A 21,955-nucleotide genomic window follows, 5' to 3' on the forward strand; every position below is an offset into this window, starting at 1 on the left:
CTCCGAAAACATCTGATCAATGTGCAGTAGCAGTCGAAAAACTAACAGAATGTTTGGAACCATTACGAAAGGGATAGATAGAAAATATCATGTCTCTGTACAAATCCCTGGTACTCTCACACCTTAAACATTGCATGTAGTTCTAGTCACCCCATCTCAAAGACGATATATTAGAATTGGAAAAAAAGTACAGAGAAGGGCATAGAGAAGCATAGGGGCATGGAACAGGTTCCAAGAGGAGAGATTTAAAAAAGTTTATTCCCTGTTTATTCCCGCCCCCTCACATGTTCTTGCCAACTGCTGGAAATGGCCCACCTTGATTATCACTACAAAAGGTTTTTTTTTCTCTCCTGCTGGTAATAGCTCACCTTACCTGATCACACTTGTTACTGTGTGTATGGTAAAACCCATTGTTTCATGCTCTCTATGTATATAAATCTCCCCACTGTATTTTCCACTGAATGCATCCGATGAAGTGAGCTGTAGCTCACGAAAGCTTATGCTCACATAAATGTGAGAGTCTCTAAGGTGGCACAAGTCCTCCTTTTCTTTTTGTGGATACAGACTAACACGGCTGCTACTCCGAGACCTAAGAAAAGACTGGGTCTGTTCAGCTTAGAAAAGAGGTGACTGCGCTGGAGGGGGAGAAGGGCAGGGGGGGGGGAGAGGATGAGAGATGTCCATAAAATTGTGACTGGTGGGGAGAAAGCGAATAAGGAAGCATTATTTACCCCTTCATGTAACACAAGAACCAGGGGTCATCCAATGAAATTAACAGGAAGCAGCTTTAAAATAAACAAAAGGAAGTATTTCTTCACACAGTGCACAATCAACCTGTGGAACTTGTTGCCAGGGGATGTTGCGAAGGCCAAAAGTATAAAGGGGTTCAAAAAAGAATTAAATCAGTTCCTGGAGGATAGGTCCATCGATGGCTATTAGCCATCTGTTTAAAAGAAATACAGTGTGAAATTTAAGAAACAAACATGAGAGGATAGTTATACCTGTCTGGTTTTGATCAGGCAGAACACGGCCAGAGCAGCTGTTATTTGAGCATTTGAATTAAAGATTGTTATTCAAAATAATTAGTTTAATAATTAAAAATAATTGTTTCATAAACACCCCCACCAAGATTAAAAAAATCTTGCTGTCAGAGTGGTTGTTTTATCACATCAATTTTTGTTTTTTGGTGGGGTGTTTTGTTTTTGTGGGTTTTTTTGGGGGCGGGGGGGAGAATTAATGGCTGATCCACAGCAAATATTTGGTACCTATCCTACAAACAACAACTAATCACCAATTTCATCTACATTAGTGACATTTTTTCTGGGTTCCCCCTTTCGTCCTCCCCAGCAACCTTAGCCTTCCTCCCCTCCAATTCTTGACAATGCTTCTGGAATGGGGAACAAGGTGTATAAACTTTCCAGCAGACTCACCAACACTTATTTCTTTGCGGGGTTCTGCAGGTAGAAAACACATCAGCAGCAGAATCAGATGGTCTGTTAAACCTATGGCTTCTGATTTTAAAAGCCTCTGAATCTCAGCTATGCCAAAACTATAATCCTCTTCACTGAGAGGTACAGTCTAGCAAATAGAGTGCTGGACTGAGACTGGGGAGACATGGATTCTGTTCCCATCTCTACCACTGACCTGCTGTGTGACCTTGGGTGAGTCACTTCACTTCTCTCCCACCCTTTGTCTTGGCTATTTAGATTGTAAGGTCTCAGAGGTAGAAACCACAGTGCTGCCAACTCTCGTAATATCTGGTGTTTTACTTAAATCTCCCACCCAATCTAATGCCCGGAGGAGCTGGAATCTCTGTATCCATTTTAAAAATACAGTAAGTTTCTAGCCCTCTTGATCTTGGAGAAAAGTTTGAAAATGCGTCCTGAGTCTACTGTAAAGGCTCAAAAATCAGGAAGCCAATGTGCAGAACCTAATTTTCTTGTTAAATATCAGTGTTTAAGCAAATATCATGACTTTGGGGGGCCTGTCTCATTTCTGAGTGCTTGGGTTTGGCAAGACTTCAACTGCCTCACTGTGTTTTCATACAGTGCCTGGCACAATAGCCACCCCCGCACTCCCCCCCCCGCATCGCAGTTACAGCTACTAGATGCTACTGGAATACAAAATTAGCAGTACTAGTAGTAGGCTGAATCCAGAAGGTCTCACTCAGTCTTTATTTGGGCACATTCCCAGGGGAGCTTCCTTGGAGTAAGGACCTCAGGATTTGGCCCTGTATTTATAGATAATTTTTTTCAGAAATGAGATTTCCTGACGGAAGATTCAGTGACATGATTGGCTGATCCATGGAATCAGCCACATGTGCATTACCTCTCAGGCCAAACCCAATTTTCCCCTTGATCACTAATAAGATTTACATACGGTGTGTCTTACTGGCTAATTAGATCAATGAAGGCTACTCCCCCTTCACTGCTTGTAGTAGGGACTTTCATTGCCTATAGCTATCCAAGTGGAGTTGCCTTTGCCAAATATTTGGAGATATTGCTAATGGCTTCATTTGAATTTAACACTGCAGCTCATACATGTTTCAGAGTAGCAACCGTGTAAGTCTGTATTCGCAAAAAGAAAAGGAGTACTTGTGGCACCTTAGAGACTAACCAATTTATCGGAGTATAAGCTTTCGTGAGCTACAGCTCACTTCATCGGATGCATACTGTGGAAAATACAGAAGATGTTTTTATACACACAGACCATGAAAAAATAGGTGTTTATCACTACAAAAGGTTTTCTCTCCCCCCACCCCACTAAAACATCTTCTGTATTTTCGTGTGAATTGGCTGCAGATTGTTTTGAAACACTGAATTAAAAATATTCCAAACATGGCAAAATTCAGCCCTCAGATCTGCAGGGCAGAGACAGACTGATTATCAGCTTTCTCTACATGCAGCTCATTTAGGCAAGGAGAACAGAATACTGGAGCCCAGATCTGCCCTGCTAGACAAAGGCCATAATTTTACCTTCAAATTCTCATTTTGAAGGTGCTGTTCTAGATACAGTAACTCTCCCAATCTCAACACACCTCTCTATAACCCACCAACTGAGGGTCCCCAACACTGGAATAGCATAGCTGAACAAGTCAGATTTCTATGTGGTTAACCTGGCACTCAAACCACCAGGATTCTGCTTCCTAGAAAAATGAAGGAAAATTTTGGGGGTGAGCACAAAGAGTGGGTTTTAGCTGTGATCTAATCAGGGGCAAATATTCAACACACTAGTTAGCCACTGAGAAAACTGCATGAATTACTTATTTATCTGAGGTACCTAATTCTGGCTCATCCCAAACAACACCTGATTTTAAACCTCTCCTTATGATCCTGCTGGCCAGGAATAAGTTGTATATTATCTGTAGTACAGTACTGCCTAGAGGTTCTACCCAAGATTGAGGCCCCACTGGGCCAAGTGCTCTACATACACAGTCCTTGCCCCCAAGAGCTTACAGATTACACAAGGCAGACAAAAGCTGGATGGGAAACAGACGCAGAGAAGAGAAGTGAAGCGATTTGTCCAAAGTCAGACAGCAGGATTGTGGGAGAGTCAGGCACAGAACCCAGGACGCCCGAGTCCCAGTCCAGTCTCTTATTCACTGGAGCACAGCCTCTCATTGCTTTAGTAAGGATGGGTGAATGTGGGCTGTGCTTGCATGATGTATGTCTGGATCACGCCTGGCTCTTACTAGTGCTAGGATGCACTAGCAGATTAAACAAACCCTGAAAAACAAAAAATCCTATTATTCTGTATTTTCAATTCTTCTTAGTATCTCCCACAGCTTTGGCTGAACAGATATGGTGACAACTACAGAGTATCTGTAAACAGAACAAAATACAATTATTGCTACTTTGAAGCTTATAGAGCTGGTATGAAAACAACTGCACAATTGAAAACAACTGCACAATCTTTCTCTTGGAGCTAGATTTTTTAAATTGGTGTTTCATCTCATTTGAGCCCGGGGTCACGGCAGCTACGCAGAGAAATTAAGGAGAAGAGACAGCTACAATGACCAGGGAAATGTCAGTTTCCTGTTTAAATTCAGGGAGGGTATTTAGGCTTGACAGTTTGATAGATTTTTTTTTTCAAAGGTAGGCAGCTTCCTGCTTTGGATCAAACTGTTTATATTTTAGTCTGTTTCGTGTTGATTGTGAATGAAATAGAATAATTTTAAACAAACCCTGCCCCAATGCATTGTTCAAGTCCAATTCCTTTAAAAAACAACAACTACATTACTTTCATGTAGAAATGTCTGATATTTCTTAGGTGGAAGATACAGATTATTATGCTGAAAAATTATTATTAGATGTTGGAAAGGGATTATGTTTAAAAGGTGAAACAGATACATTGACCAGAATTAGGAACCTTTTCTTGACCTTCCAGTGGAGTGGCCCTAATAATGCTATGTGCTCAGCTATGTATCCCCTGGACTCCAAATGGACACTTTCCCTCATCTGATCCTTTGGTGAACTTCCACGAGCTGCTATGGGCAACTGTAAGGAAAAAATATTGGAAAAAATTCATGTGCAAATTTTCACCAGTTTGGTAGGATTTAACACCTTTTGAAAATCCCCCCTCCACCCACACCCCCACCCCTTCTCTCACAATTGGTTTTCACAGCAAAAAATGAGAATATATGACAAACTTTCTTTGTGAAGGTTTGCAGAGGAAGAGGAAAAGGGGAGGTGGGGTAGAGGGGTGCATCTCTTTAAAGTCCATATGATCTAGAGGAATGTGCTGAATTCTATCTAGATAATTCATTCTACTGTCCATACCATTGTAGTATCAGAGCACCTAACACTAATTCTCATGATACCTCTGTGAGGTGGAGGATGGTAGTATATCCATTTTACAGGGGGTGGGACTGAGGGATAGTGAGAGAGACCAAGCATTTTGCTCAAGGTCACAAAGATAGTTTGTGGAAGAGCTAAGAAATCAACTCAGATCTCCTGAGTCCCAGTCCAATGCCTTAACCACAAGACCATTCAGGATCACTTCTGAGGGAGCTTGTAGGAGCATATTAGGTGCTTTTTCTAGTTATATTTCCACATTGGTGATGATGATGGCTGGCAATGAAACAGTTATAGTGACCTGCAGGTGAGATGCTATGTTTGGAGTCCTCCCTGAAGACAGAGGAGATTTCTTGTGCGTTAACAGCAAGTTAATGGCTCTACTGGAAGATTAGATTCGCAGCTTTAAAGAACAGCTATTAGCCTGGCATAGTGTCACAGAAGATCAGATTTGGGCAGAATCACTGCAAACTCAACAAGAGAAGGAACGGGCAACAAAACAACAGAGTAGAAATCAGAGAAAAGTATTGACAGTTCATGCCCAACAAAAGGGTAAAAAAACCCAACAAGACGCATTCAACATGGTTAGAAGCAGAAGAAAACGAACTATTTGTGATCAGAGGGAAAACAATCAGGAGGAACTCAACATGCCTGGAAGCATCAAATTTCTATCAGATATCCTGTAGGGCAGCTGCAGAGAATGTCTCTGAAGATTCAGTTGGAGGAAAGAAATGGAACTGCAGGGGACTTCTCTGAAGAAAGCTGTCTAACACAATCTACATCAAGCATGCTGAAGGGAGGAAGACTAGGTTCCCAGTGCAGGCGATGTTAAGAAGAGTGGACAGAACATTCTACAAGGGATGAAAGTACAGCAGGATGGTGTGCTGCTTTCCTGGAGCTAAAATAAGAGGTGTGGCAGCAATGTTAGATGGGATTCTGAAGGCCGTAGGCAAGACTGTACTGGTGATGATACATATCAGCACAAATGACATCTTCAGGTGACAGATTATTGAAGATTTCAGGGAGCCGAAGGACAGGACAGTCCAGATGATTTTTGTAGAGAGGCTTCCAATCCCACAAGCACGAGAAGACGTGTGGCAGAAGATATGGGAGGTGAACCATTGGCTAGTGGTGTAAAGTAGAGGGTTTGGTTCTGTGGGACAAATGGGCCACCCCTTCCCTGGAGAGAGGGCACTGTACTACTTTCATCTCAACAATAGCGGAACCAATCTGCCGGGTGACAGACTAACCAGATTTGTCATAAGGGTATTAAATTATACTAAAAGGGGAGGGTGTTAATGGTAAATACTGTACAAATGCTCAAACATACAACTCAAACTCAAGGGTGTCAAACACAAGGTGTCAAGAGCCATAAAGAGAAGAATTATTTTATTTACCATTTGCCACTGCTAGAAGCCTAGTAATAAACAAGATGAATTAGAAATGCTCATACATGAGAAAAAAATGTTGACATAATGGGTATATCACTGGAACTCAGGCTATGTCTACACTTAAAATGCTATAGTGGTATAGCTGCAGTGCCGCAAATATGCCACTATAGCGTGTAGACACTGAAGCACAAGGGTTTCTCCTGTCACTGCAGTTAACTCACCTCCCCGAGAGGTGGTAGCTAGGTCAGTGGAAGAATCCCCAACGCTGTCTACACTGGGCTTAGGTCGGTTTAACTACATCACTCAGAGGTGTGGATTTTTTCACAGCTGGATTAATCTTATTTTCTAGTGCAGACCACGCCCTAGTTGAAGGATTCACGTGAATGGAATGTTAAAGCCCCACAATACACTGTATCCAGGAAAGAGAGTGTGCAAAAGGAGAGGGGGGTGGTGCTTCTATATCAAAGATGTTGTGACACTCATCTCTTGCACCCATCTCTCCAATTAACTGGCTTTAATAATACTTTGCACTTACATAGTACTTTACAAGCGTTAGTTAGTGAGGCCTCACAATACCTCTTTCATGCTGGCAAATGCCACCACCACTTTCCAGATTTGGAAACACATAGAAAGGTTATGCGACATGCCCAAGGTCTCACAGTGAGTCAGCATAAGAACCTAGCTCTCCGGACATTTTGTCCCAGAGCACAAAGGGCAAATCACTTAATTGTTCTGTGTCTCAGTTTAACGATCCATAAAGTGAGTGGGAATGACACTCACCTACGTACAAAGGCCTGTGGCGTTCTTACGTCCTGTATATTTTTGGATTCAGCTATAGTTAACATTGTTTCCTATCTCTAAAAAAAGGTTAATGATCTCTACCTTCCTCATAGGGGTGGTATGAGCCATAACTGAATAGTGACTATAAAATGCTGTATGTGACCAGTTGTATTTAGTTCTCAGTACGTGGGCAGGAGTGGGAACAGAAGTCAGGACTAGCAATGTAAAAGGTTAACCGTTAACCCCAGTGGCCCTGCGTCAGGCTGGCAGGAGTGACCCCAGCTGAGACTGCAGAACCCCAGTCCCGGAAGGAGTTGGCCTGCAACCCTGGCTGCACCAAGCCAGACCCCAGCCCTGGCCATGCCAGCCCCCGCCCTCGCCAGCTACCTTGGTTAACGGTTAACCGGTTAAACGAAATAATTTTAATCGTTTAACCGGTTAACTTTTTTAACTGATATTTACATCCCTAGTCAGGACACCTGCTTCCTCATCTGAGCCATTCCTGTAGACCAGCAGTTCTCAGTCAGGGGTCTGGGGCTCCCTAGGATCCGTGAGCAGGTTCAGGGGGTTTGCCAAGCAGGGCTGGTGTTAGACTTTATGGGGCCCAGAGCAAAAAACCCAAGCCTAAGCTGGAGCCCTGCCATACAGGGATGAAGCCAAAGCCTGAGCAACTTAGCTTTACAGGGCCCCCTGTGGCATGGAACTTTGGGCAACTGCCCCACTTGCTACCTGCTAATGCTAGCCCAAACTTTTATATGCCGAAAAACAGGTGTTGTGGCACAGGCGGGCCATGGAGTTTTTTATAGCGTGGGGGGGAGGGGGTCACAGAAAGAAAAATGTTGAGAACCTCTGCGGTCAGTCACCACCACCTTTTAGGAAAAAGGATGGTTTTGTGTTCATAGCACTGGACTGGGCCTAGGAAGACCAGGGTTCAGTTCCCACCTCTGTCTCAGACTCCCCGTGTAACCCTGGGTAAATCACTTAATATCTGTGCCCCTGTTCTCCATCTGAAAAATGAGGGTAATACTTCCTTTCTCCCCTCCTGTGTCTTTCCTTTTCAGAATGGAAGGCAGGGCCCATCACTTGTGTACATGCAACACCTAGCACAGTGGGGCCATGATCCTGGTTGGCGCCTCTGAGTGCCACTATTATATAAATATTATACACTTACAGCTATGAATTTCCCAGTGAACATGGTTTTTATGAGTTTTCACAGATGGTGAAAAACATTTTTGCATTAAATTTAGTAAACTATTATTTTTGTGGAAATTGTACAAACTCAAAAACCAGACACATAAAACTCACCTCACAAATATTTCACTCGGGCATAGCACTGAGGCACGCTCTTCTGTGCCAGATCCTAGCCCAGCGCCTGTTCCATGTTAGTTTATATACTTACTCTTGCATTTATGTTGAAGCTAATTGTAGCTTTTCTTTTAAGTCTGAATCTTTGACTAGTTTCATTTAATCTCATACCAGCCTATAACCACCGTACTCATCTGGAAGGGGAAGGAGTTCATTCTGCATTAAACAAAATTAAACATCTGACAACAGACCCTGATGTTTGCTTTGTATTCAGTTAATGTCTTCAATATGGCTACGATCCAATCAGGTGATCTGTGTTAGCAGACCCTGGATCTGTTAAGATCCCCACTAAAGTCAAAGGAGCTTCACACAGCTTCTGAATGGAGGAGCATCTTGCAGGACTTACGTTCTTATGACATCACTCATAACTGCAGGAGAGTCTAGCATTCTCCTTATAGAAAGGGGACAAAACTGTCCTCTATAGGTAGGGTTGGAAGGATTAGATTTTTATCAGTGAAGATTGGTAAACATAGATTTCACTATACACACACAAATCGATGGAAAAATATGTCCATCAATAACAGAAATTTACAGATAGGCCAAAAAAGAAAAATGCCACTGGAGAACTTACTAGAGTTTGATTTAAGAATATTTACTTCGTATATTCTGACACATGATGTCTGACCATTTATGTTTTAATGGTTATAAAAGCTTTAAACTTTTTGAATCTCTACCTCTACTGGCATTAAAAAATTACTGTGACACATCCCATAAATTCCTGCAACCATGAAATGTAAATAGACAAAAAATAAGAAAAAAATGTTTAAACCCCATAATTTTGTGCAATTGTGCAAATTTAAATCAATAAAAATAAAAAATGCATAAAAATAAACAAATATCTGTTGAAATGATAAAAAAACACCAAACATTTAATTCTGCCAAGGTTATTTTCCAATAAAATAAAACTGGATTTTTTTAAATAAAAAAACAACAACCCAAAACCAAAACCCCACTTTAGTATTAGAATTCAGATTGTACAGTTAGATTGGAGACAACTAAAACAAAGGAAAACTATATAACGCGTATAAAGTAGTTACTAAAGACACTGGATGACTGTAAACTAACCCAACTACTATTGTTTAGAACACAGCGTTGTTTTCTTAACCACTCCATTATACTGCAATTCCATTGTCACCCAACAGTGTTAGCTATAGGTTCTATTTAGGAAAAAAATATCCATAGCCTTTGAGACTAGGAACATCTGGGCTTTAGAGCTAGATAGAGATTAAGCAGAACATGGGGTAAATTACTTTGGCCATCTCTTTTTCCTACACATTGTCTGTAAATATCACCACTGCCATGAGAGTCCGTTTCATTTTTCCTGTTAGCTTTTTGTTTTCTCTTTCTTCAACAAATACAGCTCTTTTCGCTGTGGGGGAGGGGGAACAGCAGGGGAGAGGCCGGGGGCTAGCCTCCCCGGCTGGGAGCTCAAGGCCTGGGCAGGGCGGTCCTGCGGGCCGGATATGGCCTGCGGGCTGTAGTTTGCCCACCTCTGCTCTAGTGCAATCCTGGGGCAGTAGTTTGGGGTTGACTCAGAGGAAAGTTTATCAACTAATGAAGTCACCAACACCACTTCTTATTCCTTGGAAGTCTGTGTAAGTACCACCTATCTTAAATTTTCATATAGTGCCAATCAGTGTAGAAGCTACGTGTGTCAACAATACTGCTACAGTCAAGTTTAATCTTTTCAGGAGTTCAAAGGTTCACCAGAACTTTCAATATAATCTTAATAAAAGATAGGAAAACCCTATGACTGGAGACAGGGTGCAGAAGCGTTACCATTTTAATCCCAAATTCTGTCTTGCAGCCATCTTACAAATTGTACCCATTAATTTACAGATTTTCCACCTTTTTTTTTAAATGAAAATACTTCAATCAAAACTGAGAATATAGTATTCTGTAAGCAGCAGCATTATTAAAAATAATTTAAGAGACATTCAATCAGGCATTTTATTTATTTTTTTAAATTACAAAGAATGTTATAAGTAACATCAACTCAAGTAAAGAAAGCAAAGGAAATTCAGACAAACAATTGGCAAAACATGAGGGATTTTTTAATTTATTTTTTTAAACCATCCAGAAGAGGTTCAGAAAGCTAAAATATCCTATGAAAGAAGGTCAGCTTGGATCAAGAGGCAAAAAAATCAAAGTTTTAAAAAAATGTAATAAACGGAGTGGAGATGTGAATAATCACATGCAAATTTTACAACTATGAATGGATGGGGGGGGTGACATTTACAAAATGAGCCTAAATAATGGACAAAGTCACCAGAGACAAGGCAATGGAAATGACAGAAAAGAATCCAATGTCTTCATACAATGGTTCACAACAGGCTCCCAAGGGAAAATCAGAAAGGGAAAAGGCAGCAGAAATACATACAGTAGCTGCCAATGCAAACGGACAGCAGGGGGCCGCCTTACGTGAAGGAAGTCACGCAATAAAAGGTGACAAGCAAAACATATGGAGCATCACACTGAAATCAGCATGCATACAAAATGTAAAAGATTTTCATCATCAAAATATCCAACAGGCTAGGATCAAGTGAGGGAAACTGTCAATTTAAATGCAACTTCCTAGAAAGCATGAGCCAGAGAGAGAGAGCGAGAAACCGACCAGAAAATGAAAAATCCAATTAGTGAAATGGTGATCATGATTACTGGCCTAATGAAAAATTAAAAATTACAGCCACCTCTCTCCTTAGCTTACTTGTAAATCCTTTAGTCTGCTTTTCTTGGGCTGATGGAGAGAGCATTTCTCAAAAGTACAGGGTCTTGCGAACTCTGATATTTTTGTTCTTCACTTAAAGGGATAACCAACAAATTCATATTATTTTCATGTTTTAATTCCTGTCTGATAGGCCACTCCTCTCTCACTTTTATGTTAGCCCTAATTAAAAGACAAAAATATATTTCCAACAGGGAGCGTAAAATTTTTGACCAGACAATGTTGAATTGTAAACTTTCATAATCACAAAAAAACTTAAGGGTAGAAGAACTCAGAAATAATGAACACGCACGAGGGGAATATATAGAACTTTTCTGTCAATATGCTGACTACAGAGAAAGAAGATACACAGAAAACCTTTCCCTGGAACTCAGTGGAGGGCATACAAACTGGGAAACAAACGGTCTGAGCATAAAATAAAAAGGCAACTTTCAAAATAATATTTCACAAAACACCAGTGTTAGATACCAAAAACAGAGTAACTTTGGCACAAGAGTCTTGAATATTGCCAGCTCTCAAACCAATCAGTTAATTCCCCTCCCCCGCACTATACTTGGTGTCAAGACTAACAGCACTTCCAAAAGGAGAGAGAGAGAGAGAGAAAAAAAAATCTATGACATTGAATCTGCATAACTACACAACACAGGGGATTTCTGAGCATTTATAACAGCCAAATCAGCCAAACAATCGTCTGAAGAACTGCAACAGTAAGCTATTGGGGTTCTTATGTCGGCAACATCAGAAGTCTGTTGGGAGAACCAAATCCTTTATAATAAAAATCAATCACAATTCCCATTCTGTTTCACAAACCTTAAAAACCTGAATGCCACTAATTTAGCCTTCTTATTGAAGAATGAATACAAGATAAAAAGGAGCCGACAGCTGGAATAGAGCCAAAAGAAAGCTTTCAGGAACAAAATGCAGGGAACAATGTTTGTTCTGCATTCAGAATTTTACATGAAACTCTGCAGACGAGACAGGCATATCTGGCTACATGGCCAAGAATATACATTTATTATGGAGAATACTGCCTTTAAAAGGAGAAATAAATTAGAGATTAACGCCTTTTATTCAAGCTGCAAGGAGAAGAATTCCTGAAGCAATTCAATTCACCACAAGGAACAAGGTTTCTTTCAAAAGTCACCCTTAACTGGGAAGGGCCCTTCTTTACAGGGAGCCTGAGCGGAGAAATACACAGCTCATAGCTTTCTATTTATAGTCATTCAGGCAGTGAATAGTCTCATTCCAAATGCCACAAGGCATACTCACAACCTTTTATCCTGGGGACCTGATTTGTGTTTCATTTCAAAAAGTCCAGGACTATGGGAGGGGTGGGGGGCCGGAGAGGGAGGCAGCAATGCAACAGGCAACAGAAACATTCCCCCCAAAAAACTTTTTCTGTTTATTTATTAAGCTAGAAGGCTTTACAAACTTTCATATGGGAAAAAAAAAAAGGTACAGCTTTACAACGGCGTGCATTTTTGCACAGTAACTCTGAATACCAGTGCCCTACAATTTAAGTGAATCTGTGAGAAGGAGGGAGGGGTGTGTGAGCATTTCAATTAGTTGGCTTTGAAGGACCCTTCTGAAAGCAAAAGAAAGACAGAAAACACTTGTCAAATGCAAGTTCAAGTGAAAGCCACTTCTGCCAATAAAGTGTGCAGATGGCCATGGGGGTTCCACTAAACCCTAACTAGGCCCCTATTATGTCTTTACTGCTAGCAAAAAAAGGCAAGGGTCACCTTCAGTTTAGAATAAGTTAGCTTCCTTTCCCACAGGATGACTCTGGTCAATCAAACCAGTAAAGGAAGTCCTCCCTTTGAGTGACAGCTATTCCATCAGTGCACCGAAGAACCTTTAGAAGGGCTAGAGACACACAAAAAACTTTAAAAAGAAAAGGAGGACTTGTGGCACCTTAGAGACTAACCAATTTATCTGAGCATAAGCTTTCGTGAGCTACAGCTCACTTCATCGGATGCATTCAGTGGAAAATACAAAATACAAAAATACTGCTGGAAATGGCCCACCTTGATTATCACTACAAAAGGTCCCCCCTCCCCCCCCCCGGCGCTCTCCTGCTGGTAATAGCTCATCTTACATGATCACTCTCCTTACAGTGTGTATGATAACACCCATTTTTTCATCTTCTGTGTGTATATAAATCTCCTCACTGTATTTTCCACTGAATGCATCCAATGAAGTGGGCTGTAGCTCACGAAAGCTTATGCTCAAATAAATTGGTTAGTCTCTAAGATGTCACTAGTACTCCTTTCCTTTTCTTTTTGAGGATAAAGACTAACCACGGCTGCTACTTTGAAACAAAAAACTTTGGCTTCGTCTACACTAGAGAATTTTTTTTTTAAAATTTCCAACCGTTGCTAACACTGGTTCTGCCACACTGGTGTGAGCAATCTTAGGAGCTCTAATATAGGCAGACACTGGCTCCCAGCAGTATTTTTAGCACTGTGTTGATTAGATTTGCTCCCAATGGGGTCAGAGGACATGACACTGAAAGCTGCGTTGACCTGCTTCAGCTTCAAGGATTTCCTGAACGTCGACAAGGCTTTTGGCACTAAGGTTCTTAACTAACTCTGAACTAAAATGCATATTACAGGACACCTCTGTCCACTTAGGAATTGCCACACTTGATCAGACCAGTGCCGCTAATAATCAACCTCTTCCATGGGAAGCTGCAAGAAACCCCAAAGCAGGCATATGTGGGATAATCTGCCCCTAAAAAATTGTCTTATCCTACACCCTAATCATTACAGATTGGCTTAAACCCTGATGCATGAAGTTCTCTCCCCTCCACAGATTTTGTAAGTATTTTCTGTAACTCTGAATGTCCTTATCCATATAAATCTCTAATCCCTCTTGGATTCTTGCTATGGGTTACATATATACTATCTATATTGTGCATCTCTCTATTCCCAGTAAAAAAGCCCTTCAGTAGCATTAAAGTTAAGAATTCGTATCAGTAACTTGAAGGTAAAATTTGGCCCCTGTAGTTATGCCTTGGGGGGGGAGGGAGGGGCATCCTGTGACAATCTGTAACAAAGTATCAGCTCTGTGATCACAAACACTAGAATGCCTTAAACTTATAAAAAACAATGGTTTTGTTATTGTTACAAAAACAATGGCCTTTGTTCAGGAGCACGCTGTAAGATTTTTTTAAAATCCTGATTCAACAACATACTTAGGGCCCTACCAAATTCGTGGTCCGTTTTGGTCAATTCCATGGTCACAGGATTTTAAAAATCATAAATTTCATGATGTCAGCTATTTAAATGTGAAATTTCACGGTGTTGTCATTGTAGGGGTCCTGACCCAAAAAGGAGTTGTGGGGGGGTCACAAGGTTATTACAGGAGGGCTTGCGAGACTAGTACCATTACTTCTGCGCTGCTGCTGGTGGCAGTGCTGCCTTCAGAGCTGGGCAGTTGTAGAGCGGCAGCTGCTGGCCAGGGGTGGGGAAGCGGAAGAGACCAGATTTCACTGTTCGTGATGCATTTTTCATGGCTGTGAATTTGGTAGGGCCCTAAACATACTGAAAGTCATCATACCACATTCTCCATTGAACCTATGTGCCACTTGCTACCGAGCTAGGGTATCTACATACACAAACCTCCTACATCTTCTAGATCATGAAATTACCGCACTTGTATGACAAATGCAAAGTAAGAGTGGTGAAAAAGCCTCACACTTACAATGTCATACATACAAGTACAGTGTCTGCTCCTTATTTAAGAAATCTGCTTCCTAGCTTCTTAAATCCCGTATGAAAAAAATGCAAATCAATTGGTGGGAGGATGTCAGTGATATATATGGCCAGTGAACCAGTGCAATAGCTTTTTCAAACTTAGGATACCCACAGCCAGTCTATGTATTACATAAAGCCCCTAGAATACAGTCCCTGATCCAAAAACTTCTTTCAATGTAGTGGCCTAACCCTGCAAACTCTTAAGTATACTTCCAAGTATCAGGGCTTCTTTTAAAGTTCAGTCCTAAAACTGAATTTCCCGGGTTTCTATTTGTGAAATTGTGTTGTGTTGCTCTTTTCAGTAAGTACTACTAGGCTATTGTATTTGGGTTTTGTTTTGTCTTTTACACACTCAAATTACTGACAGCTACACTTACCTTAACCAAAGTTACTGTGATGGGATTTTTCCTACTGCTGGTACAGGAATGCCAGAAGTTTGCATTTGCTATTAACTAAATCCTACATTTGTGTAATATCTACACTTTTCACCCCAAACTATCCCAAGCACTACACAAACAGAAATTGTTTTATACTGCCCTGAATGGGGTTGGGTGGGAAACTGTTTTCTTGGGCCACAAACATTTTTTGAGATTTCATGTTCTTCCTGTTGCCCACTGTGACAAAACTGCAACATTTTAAAAATTTTCACAAAAAACAAAGAGAAAGAGACACTCCCCTCAAAACAGCAATTCAGAGCAGGGCCTTGAACCTGGGTTGTCGTCCTCCTATGTGAGTGCCCTAACCACTGGGTTTTCTGGGGCGAGTCTGTCTGTCTGTCTGTCTCTCTATTCTAGGCTAGGAAACCTTGCTAACAAAGTTTAATACAAAATTATATGTTTCTGCGAGTTTCAGTTTTGACGAAAAACTGCGTGGTGTATTGTTTTGGTGCAAGAGTGGGAGAGGGGATTAGCAACAAATAATGGGAAAAAATTAAGGAAAAGAAAATTTAGGAAAATATCTAATTGCGAGGCCTCTACAAAAATGTGGAGTAATGTTCCAAGGGAAATGGCTGAAGCCCCATCTCTTGAGTCATTAAAAATGGAGACTGGACACAGCATTCATGCATACAATTCAGTCCTACTCGGGCAAACCAGTGGGTAGAGACAACCCAAGTGGCCTTTTCTAGCTTTTATTTCTACGATGCTGCAGAATGCCAGTGTGAAATCCCATTTCTGCAAAGATACAGCTGAAACTGCACAAACTCCAAAATCTCTGCTCTGAGCCAACATGTGAAGCTCATGGCACTGGGTTCTGTATAGCAGTGATTCTCAGCCATGGGTACGCAGAGGTCTTCCAGGAGGTATATCAGCTCATCTGGATAGTTGCCTAATTTTACAAGAAGTTACATAAAAAGCACTAGTCAAATCAGAACAAACTAAAATGTAATATGACTTGTTTATACATCTCTATATACACTATACACTGAAATGCAATATTCCAATCAAAAATATTCCAATCATTTTATTTTATAATTATATAGTAAAAATGAGAAAGTAAACATTTTTTCAGTAATAGTGTGTTGTGACACTTTTGTATTTTTATGTCTGATTTTGTAAGCAAGTAGTTTTTAAGTAAAGTGAATCTTGGGGTATGCCAGACAAATCAAACTCCTGAAAGGGGTACAGTAGTCTGAAAAGACTGAGAGCCATTGATGTATAATTCTCTCTCTTAGGTATAATGCTAATGTAGCATTTTCCAAAGTGTGGGACTAGCCAGGAAGGGTGCAGAACAATGGCAGAGCAAGTTTCCTGCATCCTGCCCTACTAAAATGGTGGGAATTAAAGGAGTAACATGGGAATGGGTTTTTGTTTTACTGCAGGGAGGTTCAGCTTCAAAAAACGTGGGACACCTCTCAGATGGAAGGTACGTGCACATAGAAAGAACTTGCCCCAATCTCTTATAAGAGAAATAAATTCCTTGCAGCTCCCTTCCCTCCTGTTGTAAACGTGATTCATGGAGCAACACTAGCAGCAACTCTTTATCTTTCCTGTGGGTCAGAAGTTAACTGTATGGCAGCATTCTGTATTATTCTTGGAAGGGAGAGGGGAAGGTAAGGAAACAGAAGCCAAAAGGGCAAGAGACTTAAAAAAACAAATTAAAAAAGTCCTGACAGTTACTTTGCAAACGATATGGTAAAGAAACACATTGATTAGATTAAGATATTATGAAGTTTAAACACTAGAAAGTTATTAAATTCAAGTTAAGTTAACTATATTTTCTTCTAATCTCATGCAAACCTAAAAAGCTCAAGATTACAAGTCATCTAGAGAATGCTTTTTCCTAACCACTGCAAATACTACAAACCCATACCCGACATTCTTGTCAAGTAAGAATATACATGGGCTTCCCATATACGGCAAGGAAATGGGGAACACACACTGAAGATGAAGGAATTCCAACATAATTTCTACACTTAGCAGGCAAAGAAGTGTGTGTATAACCAAAGTAAATATAAAATTACACTTTTTTAATACAAAAAGCAGCTCTCAATAAGGTAGCAAAGTAGAAGTCTCTCTAAAGGAGTGGAAAAAGGTGACCTGATGTCAGATGAAAACTGGGGGGGAAATGATTATAAAAATTGATTTTTTATTTTATATTGGATTTCTTTTTTAGAAAATGTAAATTAAATATAAGCTATTTTTTAAAATAAACCTATTTAAAATTAAATTTGAAATTGATAACACATGTTAAAGCCTAAATTTACTATAATCTATTAAAATAATTTAAATTAAATATAAAAATTATATTAAGCAGTAAATGTTAGCTGCTGAAGTTTTGAAGAAAGTTAAATCACTGAACTGGTGGAAGTCACTGACTAAGAAGCTGGAACCAGAGTATGTTGAAGTACTATATCAGTTTTTGACAGTGGTAGCCTCTTTTGCAGATCCACAAAATATTTTCTTCATTGCAATTAATTCAACTAGTTCAGTTCAATTACTAGATCATTCAAAGGTAAGAAATTCATGGGGAGTTGAAAAAGCAGGAAAGCTTGCTTTCCTCTTTCAGTCTATGAATAAAAACTTGGTGTGAGAGGATGAGATCTACTAGTTCTAAAATCTTGAATGACAGGGTGACCAGAACTAATCACTTCAATTCACTTATTACAAATAATACACAAGTAAAATCTTTATCTAGTAAATACAAAATGCATCATTAACTGACTTTTAACGTCATAAAAATGTAAAAATTCAGAATCTGAATAAATATGAATTAAGCTATATAATTGCTTTAATAAATGTGTATAGATATAGTGTAGCTCCTTGGTTAGTCTAAAGAAGCATCAAGTTTAGTGTAAAAGCTATTTTTAGTTGCAAATCAACATATTTTAATGGTTACCAACCATTGAGAACCAACCTTTCTGGAGGAAAATAATTAAAAAGTACAAATGCCAAACAAGGTTAAAATAATTTATTTAAATCCAAGTTTCCTGCTTGCTGATTTAAACCATTATTAAAATCAGTTATTTAAACCACTGATTTAAGTCAAGCTACCCTGTGACAGAAAGCCTAAAATAAATTCTTGATTAAGGAGGGAGAGGCTCAAGAGTGCAACACTCATAATTCAACTTTGAAGTTTAATACATCCTCAGGATTTCCTCCTGATAAATATAGTAAAGCTACATATGCAGGAGTAATTCCAGAGGATTCCACAAAGGTCAAATTTAGAAGCCATCAGTGTCAGATGCTCAGGTTTTTATTCAGATTTTTTTTTTATTAAAAAAATCCCACTAAATATTACAGATCATGGAAAACTGACAAGAGTTCAAGGTTTTTATGATTTAGACTGTAACACTAACAAAGTGTAAGTTGTCTTACAGGAAGACAACAACAGACTAGTGTAGATTCTATTGTAGTAAAGTCCAAATAAATCTATAGACCTGCAGTTCCCGAACTTTATTGCTTAACGTACCACCTTCTTAAAAAATTGTTGTAAAGTGAATGGATGGAATATCAAGCTCACATACTATCAGTGGTACACTTATTACAGTTAAAAGAAAAGGAATACTTGTGGCACCTTAGAGACTAACCAATTTATTTGAGCATAAGCTTTCATGAGCTACAGCTCACTTCATCGGATGCATACTGTGGAAAATACAGAAGATGTTTTTATACACACAAACCATGAAAAAATGGGTGTTTATCACTACGAAAGGTTTTCTCTCCCCCCACCCCACTCTCCTGCTGGTAATAGCTTATGTAAAGTGATCACTCTCCTTACAATGTGTATGATAATCAAGGTGGGCCATTTCCAGCACAAATCCAGGGTTTAACAAGAACGTCTGAGGAACCGGGGGGGGGAAGGGAGAGAACCTGGATTTGTGCTGGAAATGGCCCACCTTGACTATCATACACATTGTAAGGAGAGTGATCACTTTACATAAGCTATTACCGGTAGGAGAGTGGGGTGGGGGGAGAGAAAACCTTTTGTAGTGATAAACACCCATTTTTTCATGGTTTGTGTGTATAAAAACATCTTCTGTATTTTCCACAGTATGCATCCGATGAAGTGAGCTGAAGCTCACGAAAGCTTATGCTCAAATAAATTGGTTAGTCTCTAAGGTGCCACAAGTACTCCTTTTCTTTTTGCGAATACAGACTTACACGGCTGTTACTCTGAAACCTGTTATTACAATTAGAGAATCAAAAATCTCTGATCTAGACAGTTCTTTCTCACGAAGCTCCAAATGGCCTACGTATGACAGTCTCCTTGCTACACAGTTCACGGAAGGGAATTGCAACCCCTGTATCTTTTGACCAGATGAAGCCCATTAAACACAGTTTTCTTAAAATGGAATAAAGTTAATTTGGCACAGGGTTAAAATAAATAAATCAATAAATCTCTCTCTCTCTCTATATATATATATAGATATATATATATATATATATAGAGAGAGAGAGAGATAAAAAGAGTGGAAATCCCCAATTAAGAGAAAATAGAATATAAACATAGCTAATCAAATAATTAGAAAAAGCAGAGCTAGGCTCTATGTTCAATTACTTAATGCTCTAAAACAAGATGAAAACCTTAGGTATTAAAATGTTTTGTCTCTGTAAGTTGCAGCAACAGCCTATCTATCTTTCAGCGTTCCAGAAATGTGCTAGTCTCTCTCAAACAAGGAGGTCCCTGTTACCAGGGTTGGTCTTTTTGTTTTACAAGAAAACCAGATTTTTTCATATTCCCAAACATGCCCTCCTTATTCCCTTTGCATCAAAGTTATCCCAAGTTACCCCTATGTCATTTTTCAAAACTAGCAAGGGTCTGATTTATCCATCCCAACCTTCAACAGGTATTATTCATTATTTAAGTCCCCAAGGCCAAGATGTAGCTCCTCCCTGCTCAAAAACACTTACATTCCAGCAATTTACACTTTGACTGACCCTTCCAGTCCTAATTTGTCATTAATCTTAATGAAGCCAAGAATAGTTCTAATGATCCTCCAATAACATTTTAAGATAGTGATTTGTTTCCCCCAAATGACTCCTAATATTCCTTCTGCAATGCACATCTGGGCATGTTCACTAAGCAAATCTTTGGGAGCATGGCCCCAAAACCATCAGTACAGATTACTCCTATGTATGTTTAACACAGAGCTCCTTGAACATAGCTGACTGTCATGGTAATATCTTGCATGGCCTTATTTCAAATAAAAAAAATCTCACCTCTACAAGTAGTTCAACAGTGTGTGGATTCTTTAAGCAAATTATCAAAAGGAACAGCAATAACTGACACAGAAACAAACTAAATCCAAATATTAACTTAGTACACTGTACTACTCCCAACCACATAGGCAAATTCCAATGACAGCAATGAGAGGTGTGCATGGACTGAGGACAGTACAGATACGTGTACCCACAAACTATATATCCTATCCCAGACAGCAGTGTCAGAAAACACCAACCAGCAAGAGAGCTGTAACTGCACACATTGTGCACCATTAAAAATATCATCCCAGTTCGTAATACCACATATCCAAAAAGCCTAATATGGGGGCAGGAGGGAAGGAAAAACAACTACTAGAATAAAATACACAGTCCTAATTTTTGTTCAGTAGCCAATTCTGGCAATACTATACAAGATTAATCAGTTATATGTTTTAAACATTAAGTATCTACATTTAAAAAATAAAATTTCAAAGCCTCTTAACACAGTACTTGGAAATTGTATTTCATTTTAGGAGAGGAAGTATTAAAACATTGTTCTTCAGTTTATTTATAATTTTAATAATTAGCTGCTATTTTCACAGAACTGATCATTTTTTCCCTAGGGCTAATTTACTTAAAGGTGCACTGGCAAGTTAAAAGTCATTTTAAAAAAACCTTATACAATTCCCTCTACATTACTAACCTCTCCTTAAATTAATAAAAGTAAATAATTTACTTATCACCATTTATGCTGTTTGCTTTTTAGCATCGGCAATGAAAATAGACCAGTAGGTTTCACACTTCATCAGTTTCTAGTCAATTTAACTTTCATGTTCTCTTGCACATGTATGAAATTGCAGAGATTGGAGCATAAAGACCAGCGGAAATCTAATCCCATGATAACACTTCTGTCTTAGGTTTTGTAAAAAATTAGTTTTACATGACAAATATTTTGGCCTGAGTTTTCTCTCTCGTTTTAATTAGTATGTTGTTTTAACTGTTTTAAATAGATTTGCCCTCTTTAACTTTAAGAGATCCTTGTCATTCTACATTTTATTTTTATAAATGCATACAGAATAATTCCAATGCCATTTGGACTACCTTACATATTCTTAGTGATCCATTGTTTAAAAAAAACAAAACCAAACAAAACCCTGAAAACTTGATATAAGAAACAATTTCATGTATAAATTAAATAAATGTTAATTTTTTCAGCCCATCATCATGTAAATAGAAAAATAAGTTCCAATTAGGGATATCTAAAGAATGGTCAGGTTTTTGGTTTGTTTTTTTTTTTTGGTTGTTTTTTTTTAAAACAGCTTTAAAACATATTAGCAATTAAAATGTTTGCAGATGCTGCCCTCATTTGTAAGCCCATTTCCCATATTCCATAGAATTTACATAAATATTTTAAATGTCATACAAAGTAATTCACTAGTTTGAATATAAACTGGAAAAAAAAATCAAATTCTAGTTCTACTTTCCGCTGTTAACAAGTGTA

At 39.2% G+C, this 21,955-nt stretch overlaps 1 protein-coding gene across 1 annotated transcript in view; it reads right to left on the reverse strand.

Annotated features, from left to right (window-relative positions):
• LRP5 (LDL receptor related protein 5) overlaps positions 1–21,955 on the reverse strand; it is a 164,686-nt gene that overhangs the window by 83,043 nt on the left and 59,688 nt on the right. The window lies entirely within an intron of this gene.

This window comes from Eretmochelys imbricata, chromosome 6 (assembly GCF_965152235.1).
Source record: "Eretmochelys imbricata isolate rEreImb1 chromosome 6, rEreImb1.hap1, whole genome shotgun sequence".
Lineage (NCBI taxonomy): Eukaryota > Metazoa > Chordata > Testudines > Cheloniidae > Eretmochelys > Eretmochelys imbricata.